This window comes from Haliotis rufescens, unplaced genomic scaffold (assembly GCF_023055435.1).
Source record: "Haliotis rufescens isolate VD_foot unplaced genomic scaffold, xgHalRufe1.0.p SCAF_6, whole genome shotgun sequence".
NCBI classification, from domain to species: Eukaryota; Metazoa; Mollusca; class Gastropoda; order Lepetellida; family Haliotidae; genus Haliotis; species Haliotis rufescens.
In genome coordinates this window covers 37,937,179-37,960,609 of record NW_025964334.1, presented here as the reverse complement: position 1 = coordinate 37,960,609, position 23,431 = coordinate 37,937,179, and the positions used below count along the sequence as shown (strand labels likewise).

The 23,431-nt window shown below is 39.7% G+C and overlaps 1 protein-coding gene across 5 annotated transcripts in view; it reads right to left on the bottom strand.

The window, feature by feature from the left end:
• The window catches only part of LOC124145835 (homeodomain-interacting protein kinase 2-like), a 63,832-nt gene extending 42,899 nt beyond the window's left edge, over nt 1-20,933 (bottom strand). For all 5 annotated transcript variants that reach the window (XM_046515783.2, XM_046515786.2, XM_046515784.2 and 2 more), the window contains exon 1: nt 20,611-20,933. The gene's annotated coding sequence lies outside the window, so the exon portion shown is untranslated. The remainder of the gene's footprint in view (nt 1-20,610) is intronic.
• Nucleotides 20,934-23,431: the final 2,498 nt, after the last annotated feature.

Sequence of the window (23,431 nt, the reverse complement as noted above, 5' to 3'; positions counted from 1 at the left end):
CGTCGCTGACAAACAAGATTGTCTAATATTCTTCCACTGGTGGCGACTGAGTGACTGCACATGGAAGTTGACTGGCTCTGTATAGGGCGAGTTCATTATTTGCGTCAGTGGTTGGCAATCTGCAGGATAACAACCAGAGGGCCAAACTTCGAACGTCTTTGACATCCTCGAGAGTCACAACGCGAAGGTTATGACTAACGAAAATATGTGTCGAATCTCCAGAAATATCCTTCCGTGATTGTTCCAAAACCACAATTGCCGTGTTGAGCCCTGGTAAGGCTGACACCTTGAGATCTTGAGGGTAATTCGCTCTCGGCGAGTTCCGTTTGATGATCTCGTAGGCCTGAAGGATTACTGCGCGTAACCATATAGATATGGTGTTTGCGATTATGCGACTAACTTCTGTCGTGGACGAACCACGCCTTGTCTTGGAGCGTCGAATGAAAACTCGAACTGCTCGCACCGAGCCCAGGAGAACTTCACCATGTACGATTCCCACAATAGTCGATATCGGTGGGATGGTGAAGAACGGTCGGGTTGGCCTGGTAGTAGATTTTAGCAATAAAATCCCAGCATAACCCTAGATGTCCTGTTCCGTGCGTCCCATGCTCAAAACGGATCCGGGTTGAGTCGACCACATGTAGTTCGCTCACCCGTACCGCCATTGCTAATGCCAAGAGAAAACCATTGTTTCCTTGGTGAGGTCCAAGCTCCTCACAGCGATAGCCCGTTCGCGGAGCTCTCTATACTATACCGAGAGTGTAACGAAGGTGTCACGCGCTGGGAAGGAGCTTGAAAATGAGGATGCAATGAGGGGCTCGAAGGGGGCCCTCGCAAACCTCGAAGTACCACGTTCAAGTCCCAATCAGGTGGCTGGAACTTGGCCTTCTGATCCTCAAACCTGAATGAGCATAATATGGCCTGTAGTTCCGTGACCTTAATCACACTGTGATTTTCCGGAAACGGCCAACACTAAGATAACTGCAGCCAATTACGTAGTAATGGTGCTACCTTCCAAGTGTTTTTGGGTACGCAATGTAGGAGGTATTCCTCTAGGAATTGTGACGCAATCGTAGGGTCTTGATTCTTTTCTTCCCTGTTAAAAGTCTCAAGTGATCCCCACTTGTCATCGTCGTCTCTGGGAGAGTAACGATGAACTAAAGCTATAGCTTTGCTGCCCGTGTCGAAATAACCCTTCGCACTTAAACGCCTTTTAAAGACGAACCATGCGTGCAGACGTTGGGTGAGGCAATTTTCTGTTGAGGGTGGATGAGTAGGTTGGACCACTGTGAGAGGGGAAGTGAATCGTTTTAGATTTTTCCGAGCTTGACGAACTACCCTCTCGCCGGTTACCATGGTGCGACCAAAGGAGATATCGAGATACCTTGTCTCCTTGATCCCCTGTAGCACCTTGGAAGTAAAAGTGGTGGCAGAAGAGTTTTAGTTCTTTGCCCTTCCCAAGTGATACTGAACTCGTCCACCGCCCAAGTCTGCGGATCCGGCAACGGGGAGATATACGTCATGAGTTGGTGGCCTAGGCAAGTAATAAACAAGTCAATGTTTGGTTGCCTGAATTCCTGAAGCAGTAACTGGAATGCTTCTGTGAGAAATTTCCACTCAGTGGGAGCCACCCTGTCTGGACGTGATAAAGTATCGGCCAGTATGTTTCTACATCCGGGGATGTGCTGAACTATGAACCTTAGTCACAGCCGATCCACTAGATGGAAGAAATCTGAATATCCTTAGAAGTGGAGAATGGGAGTGTGTTGTTCCCCGATTGCACAGGCACCACACCGCAGTGCTGTTGTCTGTGGATATAGCGAGTCGGGCTAACTGTAGTTGATTCTGCCAATGTGATATAGCCAGAATTAAAGCTTCCAACTCCAAGTTGTTTATGTGCCACTTCCATTGTGCGCCGGGCCATAGCCCTGAGCTTATCTGGTCTTGTAAGTGAAGACTCCACCCCTGAAAAGGGACGTCCACAAACAGGTGTGTATTCGGGGAAAATCCGAATAAACAGACTCCGCAGACATTCAGCGCCACAAATTGAGGCTCTAGCTTAGTTGGTAGAGTGATGGCCTTGAGTGGATCCTGACTCCTGATGTAAGGGTTCAGGAAAAAAATTGAATTGGTCGCTGTTGTAAGCGGCCCATGCTAGTTAACTCCTGTGCCGAGGTGATTAACCCTAGCAACACTTGCCACTGGCGAAGTGTGTGTGGTTGGTGTAGAGTAGATGACAAAAGAAGTAGAAACTTGTGCCATCTGTCCCTCGGTACAGATAGGATATCCTGGTCTGTCTTAAACAGGTCTCCTATGAACTGAAGTCAATAGGAAGGAGAATACTCCCGACTTCGCCTCGTTGATTGTCTATCCCAGTTATTGACATGTGTTGATGATACAGTAGATCGCCCTCCATCTACGACTCGAACCAAGTGTTCGTCACGTGTAGATAGTTATTGGCTTCATTACTCCTGTAAATAGCCATAAGTGTCACTGACATGTCAAATGGGAAATACTACCATTGGTAGTGAACCCCAATGAACTGGACCTGAAAAGTCTACGGTTGGGATGGATAGTCGAGACTGATGAAGAATCAAACGTTCGTTGAACACAGAGATTGTGGATCATTCTCATCTTGTCTGGGTCCTTCATGAGTACCAGGTAGGTGTGAGGATAAAACCCCGGAGTAAAGACTGGGTTGTGAACCCACTCTACAGCTCTTCTTACCAACAGTATGTCTATGTTGGATTTTCCCAATCAAACTGTGGTCAACGGTGGGGTTAACTCTACCCTTATACGGACACCATGATATAGTGCGATAAGTACGAAATCGTCCTTGAGACTTGTCTCTGCCACTCCCTTTCTCAGTAAGGGAATGCTGGTCTTCCCTGAGAAACGCGCGTCTAGGCTTATAATTCCCTGACTTGGACTTTCCAAGCTTTTTGGGAACTTGACGTGCGTGTCTGCGATCTGTTCGTTGAACAGGGGAGTAGATGATCAAGGTTGACGTAATAGACTGCCCTTGAAACCAGCATCTCAGTTGGAAACGCTATAAAGTCTTGGGTGTAACGGTAATCACCGTCAGAACGGTCTCAAGATGAATTTTCCTGTGGTCAAACTGACGCTGTAGGAAAAACACCATAGTTTGGAAGTGATCTAATCAGATAGGGTTATCCTCTAATAGATTCTGATCCACTGCAAACATTGACGATATTGGTCGCTTAAATCACGGAGCAAATGTGAGTTTTGGAGAAGGCTTCCTCCAATGACCTCGTGGTGTCCCTCTTATTTACCCTGTTATCAGGGGAAGGCGTTACTGACACGAGATGGTCTGCTTCCCAATCGGGTACATGTGCTAAGCTGATCATGTGCCGGTTACGTAACCGGTACACTGTAAGCCTTGGGCTAACGTCATTGTAGAGACCTTGATTGATACGCAGACGCTGCGCTCAGCGCAGGTCTGGAATGTTGGAACAGCGCTAAGCTGATCGTGCGTCACTGGCGTGATAGGAGCGCTTGGGTATCAGTCAGACGCTGCGCTCGGCGCAGGTCTATGCTGGATATGTTGGAACAGCGCTAAGCTGATCGTGCGCCGATTGCGTAATAGAAGTGCTTTGGTTGTAGTCAAGTGCTGCGCTCGGCGCAGATAAATCAGACACAAAGCTCAAAAGTATTGACTGGATCAAGGCTTGTGTCTAATCTACCCCCATCATAGCATCTCGATACGCTGGTGCTGTCGCCGACGTCACAGATTATCATACATGTATCTGGAAGTGTCCGGCGGCTGAAAAAATAGGAGCAGTTACGATACTCACAAAATCCTCCGGTATTGTTGATTTCGGTGGATGGTGTACTTCTGCAATCACAGTCGTCATAATACCTGCCGATAATAACGGTTGGGTGGTAATGACAGAACCATATGTCATTCGCTATTCTGCGATAGTGACATTCCTCTCGTCTCACGACGGAATAACTGCAAAATATGATTGTGAGTAATCTGCTTTTATATAGTAAACTCGTTGGATTAGAGATTTACATAAAAATTACATTTTGAATTTTGGCGAGCACATCTACGTGCATGCCTATGACCGTGGATAAAGAGCTTTGGGCGATTATTCCACGACAATATGTACACCGAGCAAACATAATTATGTTACGCAATTAAACCATTGAAGAAATGGTACTGGAAGAATGCCGTAGAATTGAACAGTAATCTATCGGCAAAAATACGAATTGCAAGGGTATACAATATTTTTATATACGCAATTCAATGTAAACCAAGGCTATTTACATTTAGAGATTGGAGAGCACATCCGCGCGCAAACCAACCAATCGTGGATGATAATCTTGTAAGGTTTTTTCCACGACAATTAGTAAAAAGCTCAAAGGTATGTTACGCAATGAAACCCTTGTTGATGAGATAATACTGGAAGAGTGCCGAAGAATTTGAACACTAATCTATCGGCAAATTTATGAGTTGCAAGGATATACAATATTTTTGTATGCGCAACCCAATGTAAACCAAGGGTATTTATATTTTCATTTAGGGTTTGGAGAGCACATCTGCGCGCAAACCAAACAACGTGGATGATAATCTTTGTAAGATTTTTCCCACGACAATTAATACCACGCTCAATCATAAGTTACACAATTACATATATATATGTATATTTAATGTCTGTACATATAGAGTAGGGAAAGGGCCACCTAAGTTGGATAACTTTTGCCCAATCCCGTTGACCATATATGTCAATAAAATATGTTTAAATTAAACACAATTACGCCATTGTTGATGAGGCGGTACTGGAAGAATGCCATAGAATTGAACAATAATCTATCGGCAAAAACTACGAGTTGCAAGAGTATACAATAGTTCATATACGCAACTCAATGTAAAACCAAAAATACCAACAAAAAACTATTTAATCGCATAAACATAGGTACGCAATAAAAGAATTGTTGATGAAGCGGGACTGGAAGAAAGCCGTAGATTTGATATTAATCTATCGGCAACCATATTTTTAACGAGTTGAAAAAGTATACAATAATTTTAGTATACGCAACTCACTGTTACGCCAAAGCTAGTAATATTTAAGAACATAAGAATATGTTATACATACGTAGCTGAGAATTGTAAACAATATGACTACCTTGGCAGGCAAACGATTGTAACACAATTCAAAATGGCGGCGAACAACAATATTTTGGCGGGAAAAAAGACAAGCGTCTTTTCACGCCTAATTAATTCACATAAAACTACACAACATGGTGAAAGTAATATGAAAAGAATACATCACCCATCGCAGATCAATTTTTAAGATTGTAGACAAACTGAAGGTCTAAAATTAATCCAAAAGGAGAGCTCCGCTTGGACACGTCCTAGCTGTGCTGCGACAAGCAGTGATGTGAAGATGACCTTAGGTGTCATCAAGGTCACAGGACAGCGACGGAAGGCCACTGATTGGGACTTGAGAACAACAACTTTATTTCTTCACCCAGGACCTTCGCAGCGCTGTCCTTCTAGTTGTCGTAAGTAAGCAGTGAATGCATTAAGGAGTAATGCAGGATAAGTAAAAAATTATCTAATTTGTTCCTGGTTGCTTTCACCTTCAACAACATTTGTTAATAACAAGCATATTTTATTACAATCAAAATAAGCAACATTCTTTTTGACTTCTTTTGTTGACTGTGTACCTTAAACGCTAAACTGTAACACATCTTCATGGTTATCTTTATAATGTCCTTGCAAATCAATCATATAAACAGCCTCATTTCACCATAGCCTACTCTATCCATATTAAAGGAAATCCTTTAAAATATGATTACAAACCAAGCAACATAACCAAGGCATTTGAACCCACAATCAAATTCATATCGGGATTCTAAGGATACAACTCTGCACAGCAAATTGCAATGCTTTAGATGACTGGGGCACCTCTTCCCCATCATCTGATGTGTTAGTGAGTTAATGCTTCTAGTATAGTCCAGTCATATCGTTGGTGTCAACATCAAGAATGGGCTTAAGACAATTATCTGGGGAATCTAAAACTGGTCTTCAGTGTAAGCAGCAAACACTTTTACCACAAGGTTACCCACCCCTGTTTCCTGTATCATCTGATAAACCGGTTCAGTGAAGAGTTTTACAAACGGAACCAATGACAGAAATTAGTACTAGCCTGAGCCAATATTGGTCATGGAAAGGTGTCCTAAACGCTGGTAGCATATTAAACATGTTGGGGGTGTTCCTATGTTTTCTCAGTATTTGGGCCAGTAAACTTCCCTGGTTAATGTTAATGTCTGTGTGAAATAGTTTGTACCCTATTTCTACAAATTATACAATAGCTTGACAAACTAACGTACAATCTCAACCAATGATCACGTGCCATATTCACATTTGCTTACATTACAGGTTACAATTGACTGAACTTCATAGGCACTCAAATATAGCCTTGTCAGGTACACGAATTGCAAATGTCTGTGTTTACTCTGTAAATATGTCACTGATTTTATGAAGACTTTGGAAACAGGCTGTGTGCCGTATTGGCACTGAACAATATTTAAATAAGATACAAAACTGTAAAAGAATCAACACATTTCATGTCAGTTCTTTTTCCTTGTTTCTGGAGATATCACAAGCAATGGAGGGAAGGGGAGAGGAGAGAAGAGAAAGAAGGGGAAGTACATGAAACCAAATGTTAATACATATTCCAGGTCCCTATTTATATTGCCCATTCCATACCTTTTCTTTTTGTCTAGTCAATGCCACTAAACTGCAGTGTGACAAATGTCTACCATAATTCCTTCTCCTTCTTCATCTTTGTAAGTAGACTTTACATTACTTTCCATACCAAAATGACTATACTCTCAAATGAAATACAACATTAAAATACACAACAGTGTTCAAGCAGTATTGCACGTGGAACATGTGGAAGGGCAGCAAGGCTTATGCAGCATTAGCCACATCAGACTGACTAGCAAAGACATGTTGCTTAAAACCAAGGTTCATACGCCAAGCTAATCAGGGACTCAAACCCACAATCAGTGGATCCTGGCAGAGCCAAGGGATGCAACTCTTCACTGAAAATTACACCCCTGGGCTACCCCTACTTTCAGCACCACAGAAACAACACTGAATATTACAAAGTTGCTAAGCAGCTTGGATCACCACAAGTTTCAGTTTTTAGAAACTACACCATTGAAAATCAGCAATTCTTTAACAATGAATTTTAAAATTCTGACCTGACAACATCATCACAGTGGATCAACCTGACACTTTGAAAACTGCTTAATTCAGGACTGAGAAACTGTTCCTTGTCCAACTCATTAGGTAGCTCAAAATTAGAAAGAAAACCTAGACTGGGATAGGTTGTTCTGCAACAAGGAAAATACTTAAAACATCATATTAAACTTGCACCACTACTTGAGAAACATTCGCTTCCTTCTCATGATGAAGGATATTAGCCCTTCAGAGTGTCATATAGTCAACGTTATCTTGTGGTAGCAAAGTGCAAGTTTCAAATGTCCGCGACATGCTGAGTGCATCAGTCATGGCCTTTAAAGAAATTGAAAGAACCTGTTTAGCTTGTATCATTAATTTCTGGGCACTTACATGCATATTAACTGTTCAAATGACGAAACCAAGTTACGAGCCAGACAACCCTGTAATGTCAAGAATCTATTAACTAATTTATTTAACATCCAAAACAACAATGATAATGCAAGCCTGGAGATAGCTTAACCTTAGTAAGACAAAATGCAATGAGGCTTGTTAGTTGTATCAGTTTCTAGCAGTGCCTCAAGAGGTGTGTGAGCTTACCAAATTTGCCCACTTAAATGTCACATTATAAATACACACACAGCTTCATCCATACGAGTTCACTTAACAACAGAACAGCATCGAAGAAATCTTTAAAAAACCCATTCAAATTACACTTTTCGAACAGAAATCCTTCTTCAGTTTGAAACACTGAGACCAAATCACTAGATTCAAATCAGATCCCAGGATGCATGGTGCCAAGGAAAAGGATTGAACCAGTATTGAGATATCTTCAATAGCGGCGCTGGCTATTTTTACTCAATACTCATGCCGAGAGCTGCAACGACAGCAACAACATATAAGTCATAGGGTAATTTGCTGCAGAGTGAGTCACTGCATCAGCCTAGCAACATCGGCATCGGCTCATTATCAGATGATGTTGAAAGACGTGAATGTGGCAAAAAGGATCTGCAAGTGAATTCACTGAGCAGCATCTCCCAGAAAACAATGTTGGGCACAGCATGAGAGGAGCAGTTGTGCCGACATCAGCTACTTCCTTCATCCACACACACTGTTCCTGTACTCGTGATTTAGTATTCCTTGCCATCCTCATTGACCTCAAAACACATGTGACATTTTGGGTAAAAAAGTTGGGAATTGGAATGATCAATATTCATTTGGAAATGTTGAAGTGATGAACATCAATTCTAAAGAAGTTGAACACAAATTGAAGAAACTTTCCACAAAATAAATGAGTTGATTAGCGCAAACTTCTTACGATTACATTACCTGGGCTAAACCATCATGATGACATCATGATGTTGTTGCAGTTGAATCTGAGCCAGGAATTCACAGGCCATTCTGAACATGCATAATTCCGATGCAGCCTTAGGTCATCAGCAACATTATAGAGAAAACATATAAACTATAAGATGGTTTAAGTCAGAGACATCGCTCGACTCTTTTGATACCGGAAGTAGAATCAACTTGCCCCTTAGGGTAATGCAGGGTCATCCAGTGGAGAATCAACAGATTCTCATGATTTCTCCATTACTTACTAGCCATTTCCCACAAGATTGAACCACAGATATTCCACTCTCCAGGAAGATACTCTATCCACTAGACCACAGAGGCGCTGCCTTATAGGACCAGAGGATTAAACCACAGACATTCAGCTCTCCGGGCAGATGCTCTATCCACTAGGAGGCTGTCCTATTGCCAATGGAGTCTACCCATGAAGACATATTGATTTTAAGTTTCATAATGGACATGTACATATTTTTCCATTACGACTCGTGTTTTTTCCTACATGACTGTCACAAGCACTGATTGTTTCCTATTCAGACAACATGCCATGTCAACAGCCTGCTGTTAAGGACTTCCTCGTAATATCTCCATAATAACCAGCAAGACATGTTTCCTCCCAACAACCTCGTACTCGAATATGTGACTTGTACTGTACATGTTTTCACTATCTATCAACCATTTAACTCTCATGTTGTCAGTCATAACTGTGTTTCTATCTCATCATAAGGCTACTTCTTATCTTGACAAGGAATCTGGTTAACTGTCTATACTACAACACTAACAGGGTTAGAAATAAACACTAACCACTAGACCAGGGCTAGTACAAATTCCTGCGGGCTAGTGGAAATTTCCAAATTTCCCCATCATTTTAACATCAAAAGGGCATTTTATCTTTACCCGGGCTAGAAAAGCTTATCAGTTTAGCTCTAACCCTGACGAATAATGTCAGGCTGTTTAATCATACATGAATCCAAACTATTCATTGACAGTGTTGGAGACGATTTTATTGTATGTCAAAGTACTTACTTGGTGATATCATTTTGGTTGTTCAACTCCTCACTAAGCAATATTCCAACTATATGTCGGCGGCCTGTGAATAATCATGTCTGGACCAGACAATCCAGTGACTGACATTGTGATCAACGTTCTACACAGTCAGATGCAATCAACGTAGTCAGCTAGCCTGACCTATCTATGTCTATACTGAATTACTATTTGACACTGTAAGTTTAATGCTAAAGATTCAGGGATTGGGTGAGTCTGGTTGCCATTTCTACATCCCTGCCATACACTGATACTTGGTCATGACTTAATATGGGGAAACAGTGTAAGAAATTAAGGGTGATCTTGGATTCCTTGCTTCTTACAGACCCCAAGGCATACTTTTAATAAAACAATCACTCCTTTCTCATTCCCTTATCAGCTCTAGCAGCCCATACTCATCTTTTTTCAGCTCTAGGCCTGAAATTAAGAAACATAAGGGTTTCTATTATACTTCTGGGTTCCTAAATTACCCTTTTTTTTAAGCCTTCTACATATTACTTCAGGGACCATGTGTTAATATAGTGAGGTCCTCGGGTTTATAGCCATATTCAAGTCATATTATTATAGGGGACAATGTGAAAAGACTTCACACATTGTAGTTTTGTACCCATGTAGGGAACCAAGGTCTATGTCACGATGAACAGGCATATATATTGGACCAGTGTTAGAAATGATGGTGCACCCTGGGTTCCTTAGGGTTTTGGCTACAGTACTGAATATAGAGGCCCCCTTAAACCTTCAGCTTTTAACATTAGTTACGACAAGAAGCCTCAACTTCAATATTGCATACAGTTGGAACATTGTTAGGAAGTCCATATCATTTCCCTTTTCTAGGTCAACTTTCAGATACTTGCTTGGGAAGTAATTCTTCATCATGATTTGGGAATTATGAATGTGAGGCCCTGGCAGTCTGAGTATCAGGCCAAAATGGGACAGATCCTCGGGACAATACTTTTATCCGCCAGCTAATGACGTCTCTCACATCACCAGCTAAGGGCAAGGTCATTACTCTGACAAGACAAGAATTGACCATGGTGGAAGACAATTCTATTATCCTTCAGTTAATGGCCTCCATCACACAAAACTGAAGGGGAGGGCAGTTGACAGCCCTACATTCATCAATATGTCACAATCTGCTGGGACCAGAGACCGAACAACTTCATAAAGTTACAACCTAACAGTTGCTATGTGATGGCAGGTCATAATCTGTTATCTCGAAAACAAGATCCACAAGCAAAGGACGAATAAAAGTAATCCTGTATTTTTAGACGTGTGTAGGGAGTCTTATCATAGGGAGACTAGTTTCAGGCCAAACTCCAAGTCATTGAACACCCACTTCGTCTGAAGGGCAAAGCAAATCAACTAGTCTGGAGGGCATAGTTGTTTTCTTCCAAAATCTAAACATTTTAAATAAACGTCCAGTCTGAAACGACAGTTGGATATGACCACTGGTCCCTACCCCTGGTCTACAAGTCAATCTGTGACTATATAAACCAGTGCCAAAACCCTGAGTTTGGCAGCATTCTTAACACATTTTAATGTTATTACACCTGGGATTTATCTAGGATTCTAACCTCAGTGCCCTTGGCAGGTAAATTAGTAAAAAATGTAAAATATTTTGGTTCAAAATTGGGAATTTTTTTCGAAGATTTTATTTTCCTAAATTTGGAGATATTTTAACATTGCATTCAGTGCAATAATGTCAAACTAAGCATTAAAGCCTCTTCTTTAATGGCCTTGTTATCAGTCAGGGTTAGAAATTAACAGTTTTTGTCCACTAGTCCTTATAATGATAACATATAGCAAAACCCTTAAAATGGGCCAATTTCTACTAGTCCTTAGGATACCTTTACTATTGGGCAGTTTGGTAAGGACTACAGGACTAGCGCCAATTTCTAACACTGTCAGTGATATACAAGTTACTTCTACAAAGCCAGAAAAATTAGTCATAACTATATTAACATGAATTTGAATTTTTTTAAACTCTAATTTCAGACATTTTACTATTTGCTGCAGATTTGGGGCAGAATATCGGCCTCTGAGCAGGTCTAAATAGATCCTTGCATATGGATCATTATAACTACACTCTCTTCAGATAATCTATGATGAATACAGAGGGCCTGATCACACTTTTCAAAAATAATAATAATTCTACGAAAAACATCATATTTTCTCTGACAGATCATTTTGGGTCATTGCAAATGAGCAAATTACAAAAGGGTGGTCTTTATAACAAAGAATTGTCTCTCCTGATAAACTATTTTCTTGAAAGAATAGAATAATAACCAGACCAACATGACCACCATTTATTGCTGAGAAAGAAATCTTGATTATTAGTAATGACCCATTTTAGTTTGAGGCTATCGGTCAATTTGGAAAAATAATTGTGAAAATCCGAAACTGGGATGAAAATAGTTCTAATTGATGGAATGCCCTCAGTCAAATGAGGGGCTAACAAAGCTACCATGAATAACCTCAAGCGATGGAAGGTCCTTAGCTTGGTGCTATCTAAAATTCTCAGTAGGAGACCTGTACACACACAATCAATCCACGTCTCGGACCGTCCACTCGAGACTAAAACTCACATGACTTCTGAATCCTCTTTGTCAACTAAACCAGCTCATTGGTCAAGTTTTGTAGAATCCGTAGAACTAGGAGCCACTTGGGTCTACTCTGTCCATCATGGTGGACACCATCCTTCCTACCCTAACATTAACCACAACACAAGACAAACTTAGGTCCTAGACGAGTACCATCCAGTTCTCATGTCCTCTTCAGTTCATGTTATGCCAAATTGCTTTTTATTCAATTTAAATTTCACTTGGCACAAATGACACAGAAACTATCGTAAACAACGTAATTTGAAGGCATTTATCTGAGATTACCAATATAGTGCCATAGGCAGACAAATTGGGGACACTTTTTTTTCTATTATGAAGAGGATTTAAATTTTTTTTATTACCTTCTTAACTTCAAATGTATAATTGCATTCAATGCAATATTGATAACATGATAATTTGAGAAAATAAGGATTAATACCTCTTTCTCTCTTGGTCATGATATTAGTGAAATACACCTCGACCAAGCCATCATATTTGTATATATTAATTGAACTACATTAACATGAAGTGAGAAATGAAAAGTTTCCATTTAGGTTCTTTTTGGCTGACAATTGCTGAAGATTTGGGGCCGAATAGGGACCTATAGGGGTCATGCTATAAAAGAGTTGCCATCTACCAAATGTAATTTTTGAATTCCACAAGGAAATGTCATTAGTCCTTATTTATTTACTTACTTACTTTTGTGGGGGTCATAGGTTAAAACATCAGGGCCAAAAGCTACAAAATATGGGCCCCAGAGAAATGTGAAACACTAAAAACTAAAAATTAATCTGGAGTTCCCCAGTTGAAACGATTCGACCAATGCTAGTGCTGGAAGATTGTTAAGCCTTTGACGGTGTATTGTACTTTATTAACGATGCTGACAGACCACGGATCTTATCAGCGCTCAAAATTGGCACCAGTCCTATAGTCCTTACAAAACTGCCCAAAAGGTATCACAAAGACTAGTAGTAGTAGAAATTTGCCCTTTTTCAGGGTTTTGCAATATGTTATCATTAGTAGCACTAGTGGACTAAAACTGTCAGTTTCTATTGCAGCATACACAAGGAGAATCTGCTTGATGGCATGATCAACATCTGACACCATCAGGGTATGATGACACACAATCAACCAAGTTACCGGAAGTTGGTGACCCGCAATTTTAAATACATACCAGAGTATATAATCATTATCACTTTTCTAGATTTACTTATTACTCTGTGCCTTTATAATCACAATGGCAGCTCTTGCTCTTAGGTGAGTCACATATATATGTATGATTCAAAGACGTCAGTGTAGCAATCAAATACTCAACTAGACACTCTGGGAGGTAGGACAAATTGCAGTCCTCAGACGACTGCCCCACCCCACCCACCCCATATTGTATACATGTTGCGTACCAGGGCATGATATTGTATAAATGGTATAGCAGGGAATAATATTGTTTACATCATTACACGTACCAGGACATTAGTGAATCAGGGCATGATACTGTATACATGTTATACCAGGGCATGATATTGTATACATGTTGTACCAAGGCATGGTATTGTATAATTGGTACACAAGGGCATGATATTGTATACATGTTGTACCAGGGCATTGTATACATGGTATACCCGAGCATGATATTTTATACATGTTACACCAGGGCATGATATTGTATACTTGTTGTACCATGGCATGGTATTGTATAAATGTTACATCAGGGCATGAAACTCGATACTGTATACATGTTACACCAGGGCATGATACTGTATACATGTTGTATTAGGGTATGATACTGTATACATGTTATACCAGGGCATGGTATTGTATACATGTTGTACCATGGCATGGTATTGTATAAATGGTACACCAGGGCATGAAACTCAATACTGTATACATGTTACACCAGGGCATGATGCTGTATACATGTTGTATTAGGGTATGATACTGTATACATGTTATACCAGGGCATGGTATTGTATACATAGTGTACCAGGGCATGGTATTGTATACATGTTGTATCAGGGCATGATATTATTTACATGTTATACCAGGGCATGATTCTCAATACATGTTATACCAGGGCATTGTATACATGGTATGCCTGAGCATGATATTGTATATATGTTATACCAGGGCATAGTATTGTATACATGGTGTACCAGGGCATGGTATTGTATACATGTTATACCAGGGCATTGTATACATGGTATACCTGAGCATGATATTGTATACATGTTATACCAGGGCATAGTATTGTATACATGGTGTATCAGGGCATGACATTATATACATGTTATACCAGGGCATGATTCTCAATATATGTTATACCAGGGCAAGATATTGTATACATCTTATACCAGAGCATGATATTGTATACATCTTATACCAGCGCATGATACTGTATGTTATACCAGGGCATTGTACACATGGTATACCCAAGCATGATATTGTATACGTGTTATACCAGGGCATGGTATTGTATAAATGGTATACCAGGGCATGATATTGTATACAGTCCACAAACCAGAAATAGCCAAGGGAGGAAGGAGCGCCCTTCAAACCTTCACAAGGGGCTTGACAGAATAACTTCCTTGAAGAGAGAACTTCAAGTATGGAGCATGGTAGTGATTCTGCCACATTTTCCAATGCACTTTCAACAGGATTTGATCATTTTCAACATTTCCAAGGAGGGCCCTGAGCTGATGTTTATTCACACTGGGCCTACAGTATGGCCCAGAAATTCCACCATTTCTCCCTCAGCATGCATCTCAAAGCCCTGCTCTGTGCCTGGCTGGCATACAACCAGCTTCTCCTCTTTAATAAACAACTTCAGAAAAAATAATTTTGCCTCGCACCAAAGTTTGGAGGGAAAATCGGTGATAGCAACAAACTATTACATCTGAGCAATTAGTTACCTCCTAGAATAACCTTCAACATGATACAAACAGGAAGAAGCTTGTTTTCCTTTTGATCTTTTTAGACACTGACATAATTCAATATTGAACTTCCGAGGATTACCTGACAGTCACATGCCAGCTATACTAACCAATGTAACCACCACCATAGTAATAACAGGATCAGGAAGACCTCTCACAACAAGTGAACACATTTCAGTGTATAAATTAAGACTTAGGTCTTGTCAATGCCCTAACTCCAACAGTTAAAGATTTAGGGGGTCCATGGATTCAAATAGCCATCAAGATCCAAACCTGAAGGACCTCAAGGACACCACCTTCACATCTAACGCTGGGTGCCAAAAACGTTCAAACTGATCATACAGAAAAAGCATTCTCATCACTCACAAAGAGGGTAACATGTTGAACATCATAAAAAAACTTGACTATAGATGCCTCAAAATCCTCATAAAAGAACAGGGACGTACATAAATCTGAACATTGTACTTTGAGGATTTCTGGCTCGAGTAGGACACACACATATGTAAATTTTAATGTTTGCAAATATGCAGTTATAATACAAATATATGCAGATGTAACATGTGCATACGTATGATGTGTTAATCATGTTTATGACCATTCTTGTCCATGATGTGTCTCACCACTGGGTCGTATCTAGAATGTTCGGTGCATCAGTAGGTCATGCATCAGATCAATACAGACCAAAACAACAGTGATAGAAACTAACCTCATAATGTTTTGTTATAACACATAGAAAGACCCTTAAAAATCACAAATTTCGACTCATACTTAGGCAGTCTGTGCGAAAAACTTTGCGACTTACTAGTGCGGGCATGTCTCTTGACATTATTTTCTGTAGATCTCAGTGTTAATGTATGGACTTTTATTAGTGAAGCTTACTAGACCTAAAGCAACTTCACTAGACTCAGGCTACTGACTAGTGGCCAAAGTCACAAACTGTTTATGATACCTTAACTAGTGCAGTTTGGCAAAGACGATATAGAAATCTGGGAATAGTGCCAATTACTATTGTTGATACATGTATCATGTCTGAAGGGCAATATATGAAAAAAGTGTGCGAGTGAGTGAGTATGGTTTTACGCTGCTTTTAACAATATTCCAGCAATATCATGGCGGGGGACACCAGAAATGGGCTTCACACATTGTACCCATGTCGGGAATCGAACCCGGGTCTTTGGCGTGACGAGCGAGCGCTTTAAACACTAGGCTACCCGACCGCCCCATCACGACATATAGACATATTGATTATAACATTAATTATTCTGTTTGTGTAGAAATAAAACTTATCTGCAATTAATTAATTTAATACTAAACATCAACTGGGATGATCCATTAAAACTTTAAAGCAGAATTTTCAAATGGTTATCTCAATACACAAAAACATTTCTGTGCCAGTAAGGTATTAATTTTGTATCTATATTCATAGCAGTGTTAGAAATTGGCACTAGTCCTGTAGTCCTTGCCAAACTGCCCAATACTTAAGGTATCATAAGGACCAGTAGAAATATGCGATTTTTAAGGGTTTTGCTATATGTTATCATTATAAGGACTAGTGGACTAAAAATGTTAGTTTCTACCGCTGCATATATTTGCATCGGTATGGCACCGACGTTAAAAATTGACCGACACATCGATATCATGATACACAACATCCCCAGTGAACATAGTTGGCAAAATACTATATTCTGCTTGATGTACATGAGGTCTGACACTCATTCTCGTTAGATACCATTTTTACGAAACACATGAACTTACCATAGAAAGTCCACTCGTTTCGTAAAAATGGTATGTAACGAAAATAAGTAGTATTCTCTAGGTAATACACTTCATTATGATACGATACATGTATATCTTGTAGGGCTGGGACGGGTAACTCAGGTACTTGGGTCAGGTGGGTCCTGAATAGGACCCAGTCACCCACAGTTCTACCTGGACCCGTGGTCAGTCACGTGACATATTGCTTAATGGCAATAACTCACTATAGCTCAGTGGTTACACTACAAGTCGCTAATGTTCGCATTTCTTTCTGATGATGCACACATTCCTTTTGACTAAGTCTTGTATATGTTTGAGTAAAGATAAAGCTTCAGTCAACTTCATAAGGGACCATATATCTATTATGTGGTCTCTGGTTTCATACATGTATCTAAACAGTTATTGTCAGAGCTACATTTAAACTATTCCCAATTAGACATTGTGTTCCCAACTCTTGAGACCTACAGTGGGTACCCGGGTAGGGTCGGGTAATAGGGGATTGGGTACCCGGGTAGTAAATCTGGACTCTTCCCAGCCCTAATATCTTGATAGTAATGCAACACACCGATAGTTTGATGAATTGTTACATACCTAGTCACTGCATATAGTTTTGTTTCACTTCATACCACAGATATCAATGATTACTCAACAGCCAAAATTGTATGTTTTGTTTACACAGAACTGTAGCCTTCACTGTTTGTGAGGAATGGCATCTGTGTAATCCAAATCATCCGACCTTTATCCCTCTGCTACATCCAAACTCTTCAGTTACAGACATGACTCAATCCTTTAATATTGCACCGCACATAATTGCTGCTACACTTGTTCTAATATATTTAATTTATACTAATGAGACCCACAATAATATGCATTGTACCTCCAGCGCATTAAGAGCAGTAACGGGTGTTTGTCATTTCATCCAGCAATCATGACTACTGTCCACATGATCATTGATTCATTCCAGGCTCTAAGGAAATTATCAAAATGTAGAGTACACTACACCATTTCATTACAGGACCCTCAATATTGCCTGTAAAGACCCTTAAAATTAATTATAGGGGATCCCCTGCACCCCCACTTTTTTAAGTCAAAGTAAAACCCTGCCCTAGGTTCGTCTTGTGAAGCATATATACAGATGATCATCATTTGTCCAGTTTACTTGTGAGAAAGTACATTTGTCTTTAGCCTGTCATACAGACCCTGAAACAGATATTCAATACAGCCCATGCAAGTCTAGATTACAGCAGTATTAGAAAGCCCTTTCGGCTCCTTTTTATGATATTTTATAACTATAATTTAACAACTGTTTTCTGTAAAATATGTTCATTTCAGAGACTAGATGTTAGTCTCAATTTATCCAGGGCTGCATATATTAAACGTCGTGAAAAAGTATGGTTCTATGACTCCTTTAGCAATATTCCAGCAATACCATAAATGGGCTTCACACGTTTTACCCACAATTGGGTTCATGTTGTAGCTTAAAACAAAAATATAATACACAACTAGGAACATCTTGTCAAATCAGACCTATACATTGCAGATAATAAGTGGATTTCCTCTGTTGTCTCTATCACCAGCCACCAGAGCCAACAGAGGAAGAGACTGCTGAGTTTGAAGTTCTTATCTGCTGAAGAGGGGAAGCAGCCCTCCCGTATGCCCTGCACAAGCCTACACGTCCTGTCAGTAACTCCAACTACATACAGCAATTTATGTGCTGCTATTTCCAAGATGACAAGTGGGCCAAGCGAACAGAGGTTAATTTGTATTGCAGTATGGCATGTGCAGGGAAAGACACCATTGATCATTATCCACATAGTACACATATGATTTCTGACTAGTGGCTTATATGAAATAAATAGAGTTCATTCCCTCTAGATTTTCACTCGTTTCAGACTAGTAGCCACGTCTATACCTGGAGTAAGTTAGTGTGAATTTGTTTTGTTTGTTGTTTAACAACGCACTCAGCATTATTCTAGCTATATGACGGCAGTTTGCAAATCACCAAGCCTGGACCAGACTATCAAGTGATTGATATCATGAGCATCGGTCCACGCAATTGGGATACCATAACAGGCATCAATAAAGTCAGCGAGATCCCCATCGCCTAGTCGCCTCTTACGAAAAGCATGGGTTACTGAAGACCTTCACGGGTCGTGAGTGAGCAAGTGAGGTTAAATGCTTCTTTGAAGAGTATCTGAGTTATATCCCAGCACCTGGGCTTCACATGGAATGAGAGTGATGTGTTTCTCTGGTGAAACGTATGAGGCACGGTGAAGCTGGGATCCAAACCAACAATCAACTGACAAGGGACATAACTCTTTCAATCGCCTCATGGCACATAAGTGCCAGCTGAACAACAGTAAGCATCTTATTGCAGATATTTCAATGCACAACATAAATGCTGATACAGGGCATCAATGCATCACAATAGTACATACTAATCATAATAACATGATATTATATGTAACTTTTATTGTAAATTTGTTGAGTTGGCAACAGACAATATGGACAGAACCATACCACTTTTGGGGGGTTCAATGCTTATCACCAGATTTCTCCTCAAAAACCGTCGAAGGAACCTACACCTACTGAAGGGTTGTAAAAACAATCATCAGAGTTTCCATAGTAACCTGTGCCTTAAGTGGTCAGTAATTACTGCTTATCTTATGACCCTGATTACACTGAATACACATCAGATTATGACATAACCTTAATCCTGGTGACTTCTGAAATGTATGCTCGCAGCAGTTAATGAAAGCAATTAACACATAATAAACATCTAACAATTATAAAACTGAACAAAAAAGTTAGGGTCCATGAATATTTTGTGGCATATTTTATTGTAGTGAAGACTGGGTATACTAGATTTCATAAAAAAATCCCCCCCAAATTTGTTCTCTATTTTCAATGTTTTTATCGCACATCTTTTTTTCTAAAACATGAATTTCAATTTCTAATCCAGCAGAACCTAACATACACTCCCACTTCAGTTGCCTCCTACATATTAATACAAATAGACACCTACCCATTTCAAAATGTATGCATTAAGAATTGACCTCAAATGCAATAATAAATGGCTACATACACAATTGGTAACATTATCATAGTCTTTGACACAAAACTTGAGAACATTTTGGGCTGTAATAGTCTCATAATTTTCACACAAAATTGTCCCAGCAGAAATGATATACCATACGTTTGCCATCTCTTACAAAAAGGTTTGATGCATGACTTAATAAATACCTAATCTGACATATGTTGCAGAATTAATGAATTAAATAAAAGGACAAAATTATAACAGTTGTGCTTGGCCTTGGCAGTGATGAGAAATGCCTTGTAATGATACGGCGGCAGGAACATGATCAGCTGTTCTGAGCTCTGTTTACATCACAACATATCATCGACTGGCCTCTGCATGAATCACTTGATGAGGATCGACCTCGATCTCTTTACTATAAACACCGTCATAAAATTGACATATTTCGTCATTTTGTGTGTGTTAAAAAAACAGTTACAGGGAAATAGGGAAGAGGAAACGTTTAATTACACAGTTTGCCAACATACAGAATAGACTAAATTCACGTCCTTGGAACACGAGGCGATCGGCAGTGTTGATGGCGAATGAAAACACCATACGCCACCATCTATTGCCTATCAAACACGAAATTTTTTAAAATGACGATCGAGAAATCATATCTCAAAACGAAAAGGGTATTCTTACCTTTCTGACTGAAATGTCCTACAGTCTGTAGGCAGGCGAGTGGTCTAGAATTGGGATCGACAAGGTCTGGTTATAACAAAGGTGTTCCCGCAGCGACCATGACCCGCCTGGCTGTCGGAAACCACAAGCTTCTTCGCCACAATGTTCTTCTTTGGTTTTGGATCGTGTTGTTCCGTATAAAATAGAAATCCCCCAGTGTTGTAGTAGAGTCGTTTTCTAATATACTGTTTTGAAACCCCCGAAATTTAGGCTCTTACCGAGCCTTTTCTATAAGCGCAACATGTCGGGCTGGCTTTCAATGGGGGATTGGCTCAGTGAAGGGGTACATGCTGAAGCCCAATTCCGAACAGATGATTAATAAATACTACAGTTAATGAATATAAAAAAGCAACATATGCACATCTTCTACTTTATACGATAAGTGCGATCAAGTGAACATTTAATAACGGTATGAGAGTATTACTAACGAACAACCTCCAATATGAAAACTCAAATCCCATTCTCCCTTCGGGTCTCAGAACGTCACGTGACGTCATGGAAACTAGCGTAAAGGCGGCGAGGAAATAACAGCCAATAACACGCTGACGATCACCAAAGCCTGAATAAGTCGCGCTGAAGGTACATTGCGGAAGAGAAACGACAAGTATTAACTAAGGGAGATAATTCTGCTATGTTTGTACGTGCCCTCAAGGTAAAACTAAGTGCGACAACAATTTTTGAGGCTTCACAGTTGTTTACAGGAGATAAACTCACTTTTCTATTTTTGTTGAACCAAGAAAATAATCTCCTGCGATGGAGTTTCTAAAATAATTCAAAATTCGTTTGATATGAAAGTATTACATGCAGGTAATATAATCAAACATCAAATATAGGCATGCATGTGTCACATTTTGTCTGATACAAAATTAAAAAGAAATGATGAATCTATTGATTCAGTAAATATCTCAAGGAAACCCAGCGTAAGAAAATAGCATGAAAAATACCAGAAATTATCATCATCATCATCATCATCATCATCATTGGACAATACCACCTATCATACATCACCAAACACACAATGTTGTTTTGTTAAACCAGATCAATATTTTTGGCAGACGGATTATTACATAGGATAATGTTGTTCTGGTTGAGACACCCATCCCCAAAACATATTGGTAGTATCTTCTTTATCGTCAGTCCCTGTGATAATAGCAACTTGAATAGGGAAAATGCAAACCAGCTTCCTGGCATTTAGTAAATGTATGTATGAGCCCCAGCTACTGTGATATGTCATCAGTTTTATACGCATGCGTCAACAGATAAAGCAGGTCTTACTTCACACAATGGAAACAGACATATGTTGGTACGGGCGAGATAAACGTGTTGATTTCATAATTAGGCCAGTTAGATATACGACAATTCAACTGCTGTGTATATGTAGGATCCTTGTATATATCTTAATTTAGGTTCATTATAGGATATGACAAATTTCTAATTTAGAGACGAGAAAAACATTAAAGGACAACATTTCGTCGCCAGTGGAGATGTATTTAGCGGGTAACATACGTCATTTTGTCACTTGGCTGTTCGAATGTGAAACCCAAAACCAGTTATCTGAAATTTACACTAATAAATATTTTCTCATTGAAGGCCTTTTGTCGAATATAATTACTTTCTATACAATGAACAGAGGCAGTTACAAAGATATGCAGCCTTATTCACACGCGCGCGCACACACGCAAACGCAAGCACACGCACAACGCGGCAATATCACACATGCGAGCTTTAACCGTGTTCGTGAATATAAGTTCAACAAAGTGTTGTAAAAATCAATTATCTGGAGTCGTTTGCCTTCATGCCACATTTCAATGATGCATGTTCTATGGCGATGTATTTTGTTTTTGTACCGACTTCCGTGGTGTAGTGGATAGAGTGTTAGCCGGGAGCGCAAAGTCGGTGTTTCGACCCCCTGGCCACGTCATACCGAAATACGTCAAAAGATTGTACTTGGTTTTCCCCTGCCTGGCGCTCAGCAATAAGCGGACGGAGCAAGGACTGTGTCTAAGTGGGGTATCCATGTTAAACTACGGCATCGTATCTCAGTTTGACTAAATTTTGAAAGAAAAAATAAAATTCATTTAAGTTAGAAGGAGGCAAAGTGAAATGAGAGTTTTCGTGTGTAAAACCTAGACTTGCTTCATTTAGCATACATAAATAAATTGTCTATGAAATAATTATGCCTCAGAAAAGAAAGAAATAGTTTGCCACAAAAATTTCATTGTTGCAGGGTGTTTTTCTTGAAAACTATTCAGGCTCATAATTTTTCATTTTTTAAAATATCTGGTTTTGCAGCTGTACCTGAAAATATATATAATACCCAGACAAAATCCATGCAGACTGATTGTTAGTCTACTTTAGTGCTTAATATGTACCCAAATGATGTTTATAATTCGTGCGGGATCATGTTTGGAATTTTTCAATATAAAGAGGACATTTGGCTTTTTCGGTCAAATAACGAGTAGCTTATCTAATTGAGTGGCCTGATATTCTCATAAGAGGAGCATTTCAGCTCTTTCGGGCCACCACACTACTGGGATTTACACAATATGCACACCCGTTTTGACCTTTCAACCCCCAGAAACGCAAAAAGATATTGAAGTAATAAATTCTTTAAAAAATCGAAACAATAATTTAGACAATAAACAATTTTAGAAAAACTAAACTGTAAATAAATCACAAGTGATTCCGTTGCCATTGATTGACCATCTTCTCTAGGCAAGGGAGTTAACTGACAGTAAAAGTCCAGTTTCCACCCTTTCCGAACCAGGCTGGAATTTCTTGG